At 49.0% G+C, this 13862-nt stretch overlaps 1 long non-coding RNA gene across 1 annotated transcript in view; it reads left to right on the top strand.

Annotated features, from left to right (window-relative positions):
* LOC309361330 overlaps positions 1-13862 on the top strand; it is a 1008653-nt gene that overhangs the window by 853316 nt on the left and 141475 nt on the right. The gene's annotated exons all lie outside the window — the stretch shown is intronic.

Raw genomic sequence — 13862 nt, 5'->3', positions numbered from 1 at the left:
AAGAATATGCAGGTAAACCCATGAACAGCCAGGTAAACCCATCAACAGGTTTCCTGCCAGACAGGAGTCTGTTGTAGGCCGCCCCTTCTGTGATGTATGTATCGTTTTTCGCTGTCTTTTCGCTATATCTTTCTCATTGACTTTAAGAATGGATCTGAATGTATTTTTCCTCAAAATGCTGTACTTTTCTAAATGTATCCAAATGTATCCGAATGGGTTTTTGTATTTCCCCCCAATCTCATCGCCTAGAGAATGTTCCTTAAATGTAACAATCACTTGTTCCAAATGTATTTGATTCAAATGTATTTAAGGCCCCACTTTTCCCATGGTGTCCTGTTGTGTGGTCGGAAAGTACTCTTTATTGTTTGATTTGGGTTAATGTCAGAATAAAAGCGAGTTCCTTCAAAACAACACATTCCTTTTTATCTTACCAATTTCTCACATTGTAAGAAGCGGAAGAAGAAACCATAGAGAGCATTCCTATTTTCCTTCTGATCAATGAAGTCAAACGTTACAATTATCCATTTGAGAATGAGCACCTATAGGGAGAAGACAGATCTCAGTAAGCCAAAGCAAGGCCAAGACAACCAACCCCTTCTGGAATATGGTCAGCGTGTACAACATCTAGCTGAATCATCACCAGGATAACTAAGTCAGGCTGGGGGAAATATCATTCTTCAGAACCAAGACATCATTACCATGCTTTCCAAGTTACCTGAAAGTCACTACAACACTTGCGAGCACAGAGCCAAGACACAGCTGAAAGAAGAGAATCCTCTGTTCTTACGGAAATGGGAATCAGAGTCTTCAGTAGCCTAGTGCTTATCACTGTGCCTGCAAGACCTTGAAAGACACTGCTGAACATGCTGAACAACTTCACTCTTGATAATTTCTCACAAGTTCGAAGCAGCCCCGGTTCTTGTTAAGGGAGAAGGCAGGGCAATGCAGCTCCGTTGACATACTTTGCTGCCAAGGGGAAAGAGAAGAAGCCAAAACATGTTTTCTTTACCAAGCTTGGCACTGAGTGCGAGTTCAGCAAGTTCTGAATTTCTTCTGGTGCCAAGCCTCTCTCTTGCGCAATCTTTTCCACAGTCTCCAAAGGACTCTGCAAAGCTCCCTGCTTCCGTGAGGCACTATCTTGAATTAGGAAAAAGTCCAAGTGTGATTCAAATCCATTCGAAAAACCGTCCTCATGCATGATGGCCTCTCCAATGGCTTGCTTTACCATCAATTGGCAAGGGAGCCCCATTGAGATGCCATGGCATTTGGAAAACTCTGGAATGCTGAACTTGCCTTTTGCTTTCTTGCTCCTTCGTTCAGTGGGTAGGTAGGTGTAGGTCGGGGCAAGTCGAAAGCTTCCTTGAAATTCCTCAGCCCCAGCCAGCATTGCCAATGGGCAGGATGGTGAGAATTGTAGCTCAGCAACGTCTGGAGAGCCAGAGGTTACCCTCACCTGTTTTATCAGTTAGTGTGCTAAGATCTGGGCACAAGCCCAATTCAGCTGACGGTACTTAACAAGGGCTTGCTTTACACAAAACATGAGAGCTAATACACTATTCTGCTCCAATATACAAAACAGCCTTTTCTCTAGAGAAAGCTCAAGAAAATACAAACTTTGGGGTTTGTAGATGGTTGTAAAGGTTTCCATTTCACTAGTTGGAAACAGCTTCCAGGCTAGGCAGGACCAAGGTTGCTTTGTAACTGTTCCTGTCTGCCTGCTTGCCATCGTGCATATTTGTAAACCATTTCTGCCAAAATATCTACATCTGCAATAGTAGTTTCTGGAAGCAGACCCTGCAGTAGTGCACACTCCATGAAGTCCATATGAAGAGTGTTACGGAATGGAGGGGGGGCATATGAATGAAGTCTTACTCCCGAGTAAGAGACGTAGAGCCCGAGGCGATGACCTCAAGGGAACCCTGCCACACTAGGGCTCCCCTCGCCCCGTCCCAACGTTGCACCAAGCACCGCACAAAAGTCCAAAACCCCGAGAAGAAAGCGCCATTTCTGACCCCGTATCCCGATGCTATACACGATCGATGTATTTTATGAATGAACAATGCATTTGTTTTTGTTTTTTTTTAAGATATTTATTAAAGTTTTAAGAGTTATACAGAAAAAAGAAAAAAACAAAACACAAACACAGAAAATAACAGATATATATCTATAAAAGACAAAATACAAAACTAAAAACTATTTAAAAACAAATAAGGTTTTGTTCCCTTATTTTCTTATAACTTACTTCCCCGACCTCCTCATACCTCCCCTTTCTGTATTCCAATTTCTAATTATTAATTCAACAAATCCTCTCCCTTAATTTTCATTTAATTTTTAACCTTTCTTTTCCTTTTACTTAATCATTACAGCTGAAAACCACTTACTTTCTAAACCAACATCATTCTAACATTCATTAATTTTGCAGTATTTCCTGAGATAATCCTTAAATTTCTTCCAATCTTCTTCCGCCGTCTCTCTTCCCTGGTCTCGGATTCTGCCAGTCATTTCTGCCAGTCCCATGTAGTCTATCACCTTCATCTGCCATTCTTCCAAGGTGGGTAGATCTTGTGTCTTCCAATACTTTGCGATGAGTATTCTTGTTGCTGTTGTAGCGTACATAAAGAATGTTCTATCCTTCTTTGGCACCAATTGGCCGACCATGCCCAGGAGAAAGGCCTCTGGTTTCTTCAGGAAGGTAAATTTAAATACCTTTTTCAGTTCATTATATATCATTTCCCAGAACGCCTTAATCTTTGGGCACGTCCACCAAAGGTGAAAGAACGTACCTTCATTTTCTTTGCATTTCCAACATTTATTATCAGGCAAGTGGTAAATTTTTGCAAGCTTGACTGGGGTCATGTACCACCTATAAATCATTTTCATAATATTTTCTCTTAGGGCATTACATGCCGTAAATTTCATACCGGTGGTCCACAACTGTTCCCAGTCAGCAAACATATCTTGTGCCCACTTGATCATGGCTGATTTAACTGTTTCATCCTGCGTATTCCATTTCAACAGCAAGTTATACATTTTTGACAAATTCTTAATTTTGGGTTCTAACAATTCTGTTTCCAATTTTGATTTTTCCACCTGGAAGCCAATTTTCTTGTCCAACTTGTAAGCCTCCATTATTTGATAATAATGAAGCCAGTCTCGCACTTTATCTTTTAATTTCTCAAAACTCTGCAATTTCAGTTTATCCCCTTCTTGTTCCAGAATTTCCCAATATTTCGGCCATTTGGACTCCATATTGAGTCTTTTCACAGCCTTTGCCTCCATTGGCGACAACCACCTTGGAGTCTTATTTTCCAGCAAGTCTTTATATTTCATCCAAACATTATACAATGCTTTCCTGACAATATAATTTTTAAAAGCTTTATGAGCTTTAACCTTGTCGTACCACAAGTATGCATGCCACCCAAAAATATTGTTAAAACCTTCTAAATCCAAAATGTCTGTATTCTCAAGAAGCAGCCAGTCTTTCAACCAGCAGAAAGCTGCTGATTCATAATAAAGTTTAAAACTGCATCAGTTAAAATCTTAAATTTTATTCTGGGTTTCTTGCCCTGCCAGACAAATTTAGAAATGTCTTTTTGCCACTTCTTGAAACAGTCCATCTTGTCCACAATTTGCAGTGTTTGAAACAAAAACAACATTCTAGGCAATACATTCATCTTTATAGCTGCAATTCGACCAGACAAGGAAAGCTTCAAATTTGACCAGATTTCTAAATCTTTTTTCACTTCTGTCCAACATTTCTCATAGTTATTGTCAGGGTTTCTGGGAGAGAGGAGGAGATGACAGAGGAGACGGAGAGCGAGTGGGAGGAGGGGCAGAAGGATGAGGAAGAAGATGACGGAATTCTGAGGGAATCCACGAGTCTGAGCAGCGAGTCAGAGGATTCTCAAAAGGGGGTTACCTTAATCAAGCAAAAGGGAGGAGAAGGGAGAAGCGGAGAGGAGCCCAGTGGAAGACAGACGCAGCAAGAGGCGTCTCAGCCGGAACGGAGTAAAGGGGGTGGAGTCGTCAGCCTCTCGGAGGGAGCAGGATTAGGAGAGAACAGAGAAAGGGGGTTGGAGCAAGGTGTTCAGCCGGAAAGGGTGGAGAGCAGAACAAGGGGTGGTGTAGCGGTCGAAAGAAAGGTCAGCAGCAACGTACGCGCGCCAAGTTCAAACGGAGAGGCGCGCGGAAGTGGAGAGAGCTCAGGGGAGGAGCCCGGCCCTAAAGCCAGAAGGAGGGGGGAAGAGGCGGCAGAGGATTCAGCCTCAGGCGAGTCACGGAGAGAGGGAACCCAGGGGGGCAGGAAGACCCTGCGGAAAAGAAAGGAGAGGAAGAGGTGGTCTAGAGCCAGGCTATTAAGTTGGTGTGGAAGAGGGGAGGAGTCAGAGGGGACTTCAGCGGTCTAACGTGACAGACGTACGGCCACGATGCTGAACTGTACGAGAAGCAGAAATCTTCAATAAACTTTTCCTGTAAATAAACTGCAACGGAGTGAGGTCTCTTGTGAGCTGGGACCCGTCCTGGGTGGCCGTGACAGTAAGTCCCCTCTCAGAAAGCAAACAATTTTTTTTGCGAAGCTCACGAACGGGAGCAGCCATGAGCGCTGAGGAGCAGCTGGTTGCACTGCGGGATCAGGTTACCGCTCTCACATCGGCAGTCATTGCTTCGCAGAAGAAGAATGACGACTTGGAGAAGACGTGCCAGGATTTGCAGGCAAGGTGGGAACACGCGGACAGGGCGGGGGCCCCAGGTTCCAGAGCGGAGGGCATTGCGCTTGGACGGAGGGGGGGTGCCCTGGTTCCGCATTTTAATGGCAACTTGCAAGACTATCCCAATTTCAGAGCGGACGTCGTATATGCACTGCATTTACTCCGTCACGATTTTAAAGATGAGGAGGAGAAAGTGGGGTTCATTGTTTCGCACCTGCATGGGGAGGCCAGGGCTTGGCTACGCAATCTGTGGCGCGAAGATGGACCGGCCCGTCGCAATTCAACTGCGTTCATCAAAGCGATGGATTCTTGTTTTCAATCCTCTGTGGATGTGGACATTGCGCGCCGTCAAATGCACGGGCTGAGGCAGGGGAAAGCGACTGTGCGCCAATACCACTCTAAATTTTTTGCATTGCTCACCGCCTTAGATTGGCCAAAGGACAGTAAGCCGGTCAGAGATCTTTTTTGGGAGGGATTGAGCCCCCCCATCAAGGATGAGATCGCTAGGGGGGACAGACCCCAGACCCTAGAAGACGTGGTGCAACGGGCTTTAGCTATTGGAATTCGACATGAGGGACGTCCGTGGCACGAGGAGGACGGGCCCCAAGCGCGTGCGCAAGCGAGGACTCTCCCTTTTGTGCACAGGGATTTCAGCCGTGCGCACCCCTCGCCAATGGGGAAGGACAGCGAGGAGCCAATGGAGATTGGTGGTGCTAGGGCTCAGAAGCCATCCCAGAGCCCTGTCCCTGGTGCAGCCAAAGCGAAGCCTCCTAGAGGAACCAGGAAGTGTTACATCTGTGACAGTGCGCACCATATGGCGAAAGAGTGCCCCCAGAGGCTCCAGAAGCACACTGCAGCACTGGCAACTGTAACAGCAGAGGTGCAACCAGGGGAGCAGCTTCAGGGAAACGACAGTGCCTGGCTGGAAGCAGAGCTACTGGGGCTCAGCCAGGCGGATCTGTAGACAAGCCCCCAGCATCACTGCAGAGCGTGGACCCTTTGCCTCCCAGACCGGCAGTTCTGCTCACAGCAACACTCCAGTTGCCTGATGGGAGACTCCTCGAGGTTCCAATAACGATCGATTCGGGAAGCAACGCCGACTTCGTGGGACTGCAGTTCGTTAAGCAGCACAACATGGCGCTCCTGCCTGCAACGACGCCTCTAAACGTGGTCACGGTAGACGGCAGGAAGTTGCTGGGGGGGCAAGTGGTGCAGCAAACCCCTCCCATGATGATGCAGATTGGCAACCATCGAGAACTTATTAGTTTCAATGTCACCCACTTATCGGACACACCCATCGTGTTAGGCATGAGTTGGCTGGAGAGGCACAGTCCCGCGGTTGCGTGGTACCAGCGGCAGATCACCTTTTGTTCATCGTATTGTGCTCAGCATTGCTTTCAGACCGATCAGGGAGGAGAAGCCGAGCAGCAGTTGCATCTGGGTATGGTGCAAACAATGCCTCACAAGTACCAGGACTTCTTGGAGGTTTTCTGTGAGAAGGAAGCTGACAAGTTGCCGCCTCACAGACCTTACGACTGCGCGATTGATTTAGTGCCAGGGGCGCAACTGCCTGCTGCCAAGCTGTACTCCATGTCGGAAGACGAGATGCAAGAGCTTCGGGAGTTCATAGACCATAACCTCAAGCGAGGTTTCATCCAGGAATCTAAAGCAGCGGGTGGCAGCCCTGTGTTCTTTGTGAAGAAGAAAAACACGCCCCAAAAAAGGCTTATAGTGGATTACAGGTTCATAAACAGCTTGACTAAGCCCAAAGCTTTCCCCATGCCCAAGATTGACGACCTTTTAGCGACCGTCAGGAGGGGCAAGATTTTCACCAAGCTGGACCTACGTGGAGCTTACAATCTCATCCGCATCCGGAAAGGAGATGAGTGGAAGACCGCCATGTTCACCCCTCTGGGCACATACGAATACAGAGTCATGCCTTTCGGTCTCCAAAATGGCAGCCACGTTTTTCAAGCATTTATGCACCACGTGCTAGCAGGTCTCCTCTACAAGAAGTGTGTCTGCTTTCTCGACGATATCCTGATTTTCTCGGAATCGCCGGAGGATCACGATAAGGACGTGAGGGAGGTCCTGCAGAGGCTGAAGGACCACAGGTTGTACGCCAAGTTGGAAAAATGCCAGTTTGATGTCAGAGAGGTTGATTTCCTTGGCTACAAGTTGTCCGACGAGGGACTGGCCATGGACAGGGCTAAGGTTCAAGCGCTGTTGGACTGGAAAAGCCCTCGAAATCGGAAAGAGGTCCAGAGGTTCATCGGCTTTGCCAATTTTTACCGCAAGTTTATTAAAGGTTTTGCGAACGCGACGGCGGCTATCACTGACACCCTCAGTTCCAAGAAGAAGAAGTTCGTCTGGACCGAACAAGCGGAGCGGTCCTTCCGGACGCTTAAAGGTCTTTTCGCCTCCGAAGAGCAGCTGCTCCACGTGAATCCCGGCAGACCCATGCGGGTAGAGACCGATGCGTCAGACAGAGCGGTTGGGGCCGTTCTTTTGCAAGAGGATTCACAAGGCAACTGGAGACCGGGTGCGTTCTACTCCCGGAAGCTCAGCAAGACGGAGCGCAATTATACCATATGGGACAGGGAGTTGTTGGCCATTCATGCAGCTTTCAAAGCGTGGCGACACTTCTTAATAGGAGCCAAGCACACGGTGCAAGTCCGCACGGATCACAAGAACTTAGAGTATTGGCGGACGGCTAAGTTACAGACCCAGCGACACATGCGCTGGGCGGAGTTCTTTGCGGATTTCGACTTCAAAATAGAATACATCCCAGGAGACTCCAATGTTATTGCAGACGCGCTGTCCCGAAAGCCGCAATACTTGGAGGAAGCAGCTCCAATCGCAGCAAAGCACATTTTCGCACCGCAGGCGTGGACGTGCGCTACCATCGCAGTCGACCTGGACGCGGTGCGACGCGCGTTGCAAAGGGATCAGTTTGCACAGTCCAAGATGGAGGAGCTACGCGGAGGGTCGCGAGACAACGATGAGTTCCAATTGCAAGATGGACTTTTGACTCGTAAGGGTGCCCTTTACGTGCCCACCGACGATCTTCGAGCCAAGGTTCTGCAACAATTGCATGACGCCCCTAGTGCAGGCCATTTCGGCAAGGAGAAGACGATGGAGTTGGTGGCTAGAGACTTTTGGTGGCCCCAGATGAGAGGAGAGGTGGCGGACTACGTCGCCAGGTGTGATATCTGCCAGAGGTCCAAACCAGTGCACCAGAAGCAGGCGGGATTGCTAGAACCGCTGGAGACACCGCAGCAACCGTGGGAGAGGGTAGCGTTGGACTTTGTTACGGACCTGCCCAGCTCCAGAGGTAAGACGGCGGTGTTAGTGGTGGTGGACTTGTTCACCAAGATGGCGCATTTCATCCCTTGTGCCAAGGTGGCGACGGCAGAACAGACCGCAAAGCTCTTCATCGATCACGTCTTCAGAGTGCATGGACTTCCGCAGTCCGTCTTGTCCGACAGGGGGCGCCAGTTTGTTTCCACTTTCTGGCGAAAGCTTCTGGGCATCTTGCACGTCAAAATCAACCTGACATCGGCGAGACATCCACAAACCAACGGTCAAGCGGAGAGGGTCAACGCGATCATGCAGCAGTACCTGCGGTGCTACGCCAACCAGCGACCTGCGGCGTGGGTGGACTATCTGCCGATGGCTGAATTCGCCTACAACAACACGAAACACGCATCCACCGGGGTGACGCCTTTCTTCGCGAACAATGGCCGTCATCCCAGAACCTTCCCGAGATTTGCGGCACCAGGAGGGGGGGGGCCTCAAGATGCCGACCAGTTTGCAGCGGAGTTGCAAGAGGTGCACGAGGAGCTGCGGAGACATTTGGAGCTGGCAAAACAGGCGTATAAGGTGCAGGCCGATAAGCACAGGAGGGCGGGAGAGGACATCCAGATTGGGGACTGGGTGTGGTTAGCAGCCCACGCGATGCCGGCCAGGTCATTGGCCAAGAAGAAGTTAGGACACAGGCAGCTAGGGCCATATCAAGTTGAGGCTAAGATCAATCCGGTGGCTTTTCGTCTAGCCCTTCCGGAGGGTTCCAGGGTGCACCCGGTCTTTCATAGGTCGGTGCTCACTCCCTACAAAACCCCACACAGGTTTCAAGAGTCAGGAGCACTCCCAGAGCCACGTAGGAGGGCGCCTGAGGGGGGGGAATCGCCAAGACCAGAACCTCTTAACGAGGTCACAGAGATACTGGACTCGAGATGGGGGGAGGAGGGAGTTGAATATTTTCTAGCCAGGGAAGGCACTCCGGCCTCTGCCAATAGCTGGGTGCCGGGTTACGCGTTGGACGAACCCCTGTTGAAGGAGGAGTTCCATGCACTTTTTCCGCACAAGCCCATGCCCGAGGAGTATTTTGATGATTGGCTTTTCACGCCCACTTTGTCAGACAGCACGTTCGAGGGTTTCTCCTCACCCGAGGGCCATACGCCCGAAACAAGCCCGACCAGGGATCCGAGACTGGGGGGGGAGGAGACAGGCCCTTGTTGGTGGGTGGATCAGCCAAGGGAGGCATGGAGTCAGAGATGGATGGTAGGTCCTTGGCAGGCAGCGCCAGGAGAAGCAGTGATGGAGGAAGAGACTGTGATGTCTGTGGGTGGGGAACCCGAGTTCGAACACACATATACGGAGATGACAGAGGAGAACGTTGAAGTGGACAACTTGTATCCTGAACCGACCCCGGAAGAACCACGTTTTCCTCAACCTGCACCCGGCGAGCGGGAGGGGGGAAGGGGGGGCTTCGAGGGGGGGATGGATGTCAGGGTTTCTGGGAGAGAGGAGGAGATGACAGAGGAGACGGAGAGCGAGTGGGAGGAGGGGCAGAAGGATGAGGAAGAAGATGACGGAATTCTGAGGGAATCCACGAGTCTGAGCAGCGAGTCAGAGGATTCTCAAAAGGGGGTTACCTTAATCAAGCAAAAGGGAGGAGAAGGGAGAAGCGGAGAGGAGCCCAGTGGAAGACAGACGCAGCAAGAGGCGTCTCAGCCGGAACGGAGTAAAGGGGGTGGAGTCGTCAGCCTCTCGGAGGGAGCAGGATTAGGAGAGAACAGAGAAAGGGGGTTGGAGCAAGGTGTTCAGCCGGAAAGGGTGGAGAGCAGAACAAGGGGTGGTGTAGCGGTCGAAAGAAAGGTCAGCAGCAACGTACGCGCGCCAAGTTCAAACGGAGAGGCGCGCGGAAGTGGAGAGAGCTCAGGGGAGGAGCCCGGCCCTAAAGCCAGAAGGAGGGGGGAAGAGGCGGCAGAGGATTCAGCCTCAGGCGAGTCACGGAGAGAGGGAACCCAGGGGGGCAGGAAGACCCTGCGGAAAAGAAAGGAGAGGAAGAGGTGGTCTAGAGCCAGGCTATTAAGTTGGTGTGGAAGAGGGGAGGAGTCAGAGGGGACTTCAGCGGTCTAACGTGACAGACGTACGGCCACGATGCTGAACTGTACGAGAAGCAGAAATCTTCAATAAACTTTTCCTGTAAATAAACTGCAACGGAGTGAGGTCTCTTGTGAGCTGGGACCCGTCCTGGGTGGCCGTGACAGTTATCTTTAAATAAATTCACATTTTTAGCTGTCATGTTAATCCCCAAATATTTCACTTTCTTAACCACAGTTAGACCTGTCTCATTCTGAAACCTCTCTTTTTCGATAGCTGTTAATTTTTTCTCTAATACCTTAGTTTTTAACTTGTTCAGTTTAAATCCTGCTACTTGACCAAACTCTTGAATTAATTCTAAAACCCTTTTAGTACTAGATTCTGGCTCTTGTAATGTAAGTACAAGATCATCTGCAAATGCTCTCAATTTGTACTGTTTGGCTCCGACCTGTACACCTTTAACCAGCTGGTCTCTTCTGATCATGTTCAGCAAGACCTCCAGGGCTGATATAAAAAGTAGTGGGGAGATTGGGCACCCCTGACGTGGAATGAACAATGTATTTGCATGAGGATGCGCTCTAGCCTATCAGATGGTGTTGAATGTAGCCCTTCAGCCAATCGCAGCAATGCCATGGCTCTGCAGAGGCAGCTCAGCTCCAGCTGTTTTGCACACTCCACTGAGCGCTGACAAGGTGATGACAGCTCCCGCTGCGAGAACAACGGACTGAGTCAATCGAAACCTCGTTACCCTGTTAATCCAATCAAAACTTGATGTTGTTTAGTCGTTTAGTCGTGTCCGACTCTGCGTGACCCCCTGGACCAGAGCACGCCAGGCCCTCCTGTCTTCCACTGCCTCCCGCACTTTGCTCAAACTCATGCTGGTAGCTTAGAGAACACTGTCCAACCATCTCGTCCTCTGTCGTCCCCTTCTCCTAGTGCCCCCCATCTTTCCCAACATCAGGGTCTTTTCCAGGGAGTCTTCTCTTCTCCTGAGGTGGCCAAAGTCTTGGAGCCTCAGCTTCAGGATGTGTCCTTCCAGTGAGCACTCAGGGCTGATTTCCTTCAGAATGGATAGGTTTGATCTTCTTGCAGTCCATGGGACTCTCAAGAGTCTCCTCCAGCAGCAGAATTCAAAAGAATCAATTCTTTGGTGAATGTAAGCGGTATTGGCTTAGGCATTGATTGGACCTGACTATATCTGACTCCTGCCCATTGTGCAGGAAGTCCCAGCAGGGGGAGCCCTGTCGATGCGAACCAACTCAAGCTCCCCCTGGTGCTCCCGTCGGGGTCGTGTCAAGGCCTTAGTCCCCCAGCCGGGCTTCAGACTAGATCAACACCCCCGGATTCCTTTAACGGAATACCCTTAAGCATGGAGGGGCAGGTGGTGGCCACACCTCCCCTCCCCCACACAAGGTCAAACAATGCCTAACCGCAATAGAATGTCCTGGGAGATTGAAACCAGTAGGAGAACACTTCAATCTCCCAGGACATTCTATACAAGATCTCAAAGTAGCTGTTCTACTACAAAGGAATTTCAGAAATAGACTGGAAAGAGAAGCTGCTGAATTGCAACTTATTACCAAACTTAAAACCATGGAGAGACCTGGTCTGAACAAAGACATTGGATTCTTATCTCATTATACATGACAAAGCCATTTTTCACCTTCTCACCCCTTGCTTTTTCCTGTAAGACCTATTGCAGTCGTTAAGAGTCGTCAACAGGCTCATCACAGCTATCTGCCAATCACCCATTCCCACCACCCTTCTGAGTAATACCCCTCCCCACCTTCTCACTATATAGAAGGGTCTGGTGACTTCTGTTTCAGTGTATCTGAAGAAGTGTGCATGCACACGAAAGCTCATACCAAGAACTAACTTAGTTGGTCTTTAAGGTGCTACTGGAAGGAATTTTTTTTTGTTTTGACTATGGCAGACCAACACGGCTACCTATCTGTATGTTGCTTTAAGTGTATACTCTATATTTGACATTCTTCAGATTGTTTTATTTATGTTTTAATATGCTGTAAACTGCTTTGATTTTTTTCTTGAAAATATAAAGCGCTATAGAAATGAAATAAATAATAATAATAATAATAATAATAATAACAATAATGTTCATTGAAATGTTGTGTCCAAAGACTGCAGCCGATGAAGAGATCACCCCTCCCTCAATTTTCTATCAGATTATTTAGATTTGGTAAATAATTCTTATTGCTATTCTTATTGTATTGATTATTATAATTGATTTATGTAGTTCTGACGGTTTAGCTGCCTTGAGCATGAAAATAGAAAGGCAGGATACAAACCTAATCTAATAAAGAGCCCTCCTCCTCCTCCTCCTCCTCCTGAGCCTGGGGCAGGACCGTAGCCTGAGAGAGAGAGGGTTGCACAGTTCCCTGATTCTTTTGGAGGAATTCCACACCACACATTTAAAGCTCTTACACCACTTGAAAGAGTCCAGGCTTTCCCTCAAGAATCCTGGGAACTGTAGTTTGCCAAGGGTGCTGAGAGATGTTAGATCTGTAGCAAACAGAGGTTCCCAGGATGTGTTGGGTGAATCTGTGACTCTTAGTGCAATGCTTCTTGAAATGTGTGGTTGTGACCATTGCCCTCATAACAGCACTGGGGTTCGGATTGTAGTGTGTGTGTGTGTGTGTGTGTGTGTGTTGCAGAATGGTTTAATTAGCTCATTCTCCTCCTAGCACATCGTCTTCATTCAACTCTGGCTGTTGAATGAATGCTTTCTTATAATCATTCTTATGTTTAAGTGGGCTTTGGCCTCCTTCCAGACAGCAGCTTGAAAGGGAAGCAGAGGAAAGCTCAAATGATGACAGAAGGCAGGGGCATCCCACAACCAAGAGTTTTGGTTTGGATGTGACACTTTGAGACTTCCCCAAGCCATCCCGAAGCCCCCATTTCACTCTGGTCCATCTGAGTATCTCCTTTCCACCCATGCCTCCCCTCCCCCCCAAATATTCACAATTAAGAAATCAGAAAACAACCCCCACCTCTCTTTCGACAGAACTAGATGGAATGATCAGGCATAGCACCTCCTGCAGAGAGGATAAAACCAAAATGTTTCCAAGGGACACATTTATCAAGCAAGATATCTGCCCATAGCTCAGTCAGTAGAGTGTGAGACTCTGCATCTCAGGGTCGTGGGTTGGAGCCCCACGTTGGGCAAAATATTCCTGCATTGCAGGGGGTGGACTAGATGACTCTTGTGGTCCCTTCCAACTCTACAATTCCATGATATCCTGTGAGGAGTAGTCTGAAGTGAAGGCAGAAGACAGGAGTTGATCATCATGTGAGCTGCGCACAGGGGGGCTGAAGCGAGCTGCTGACCAGTCCTGTGGAGCCTCCTTTTATTGAGACAAATATGCAAGCTAGGCAGATACATTTTGGCCTGTGACCTTTACACACCTTTGGTCCCGAGATCGTGGGGTGGTACAAAGTTATTTTGGCACCTGTTTCCACCGCGTCATTTTCCCCTTGCACAGTGTATGACGAAGGAGACAAAAGGTCTCAGGGACAAAGGTTACAGACAGGACACCGCAGACTGCTGAGACCGCAAAAGGTCAGACAGAGGGAACGATGTTCCAGACAGCCATGACTTTGTCTGTGAGGGGGAGTATGCTACGCACCCCAGGGTCACGCGTGCAGGCAGACTGTGGCTGCCTGCTGGTGGGGAGTGTGCTCCCTCCGGACCCCACTGCCCACTCCGCGATTATCCCTACAGTAGTCAACTGAGTTTTACTCAAAATC

The sequence above is a fragment of the Podarcis melisellensis genome (genome assembly GCF_964234715.1).
Source record: "Podarcis melisellensis genome assembly, chromosome: W".
NCBI classification, from domain to species: Eukaryota; Metazoa; Chordata; class Lepidosauria; order Squamata; family Lacertidae; genus Podarcis; species Podarcis melisellensis.
The sequence above is the reverse complement of the archived record's forward strand: the minus strand, read 5'-3'. Positions and strand labels throughout refer to the sequence as shown.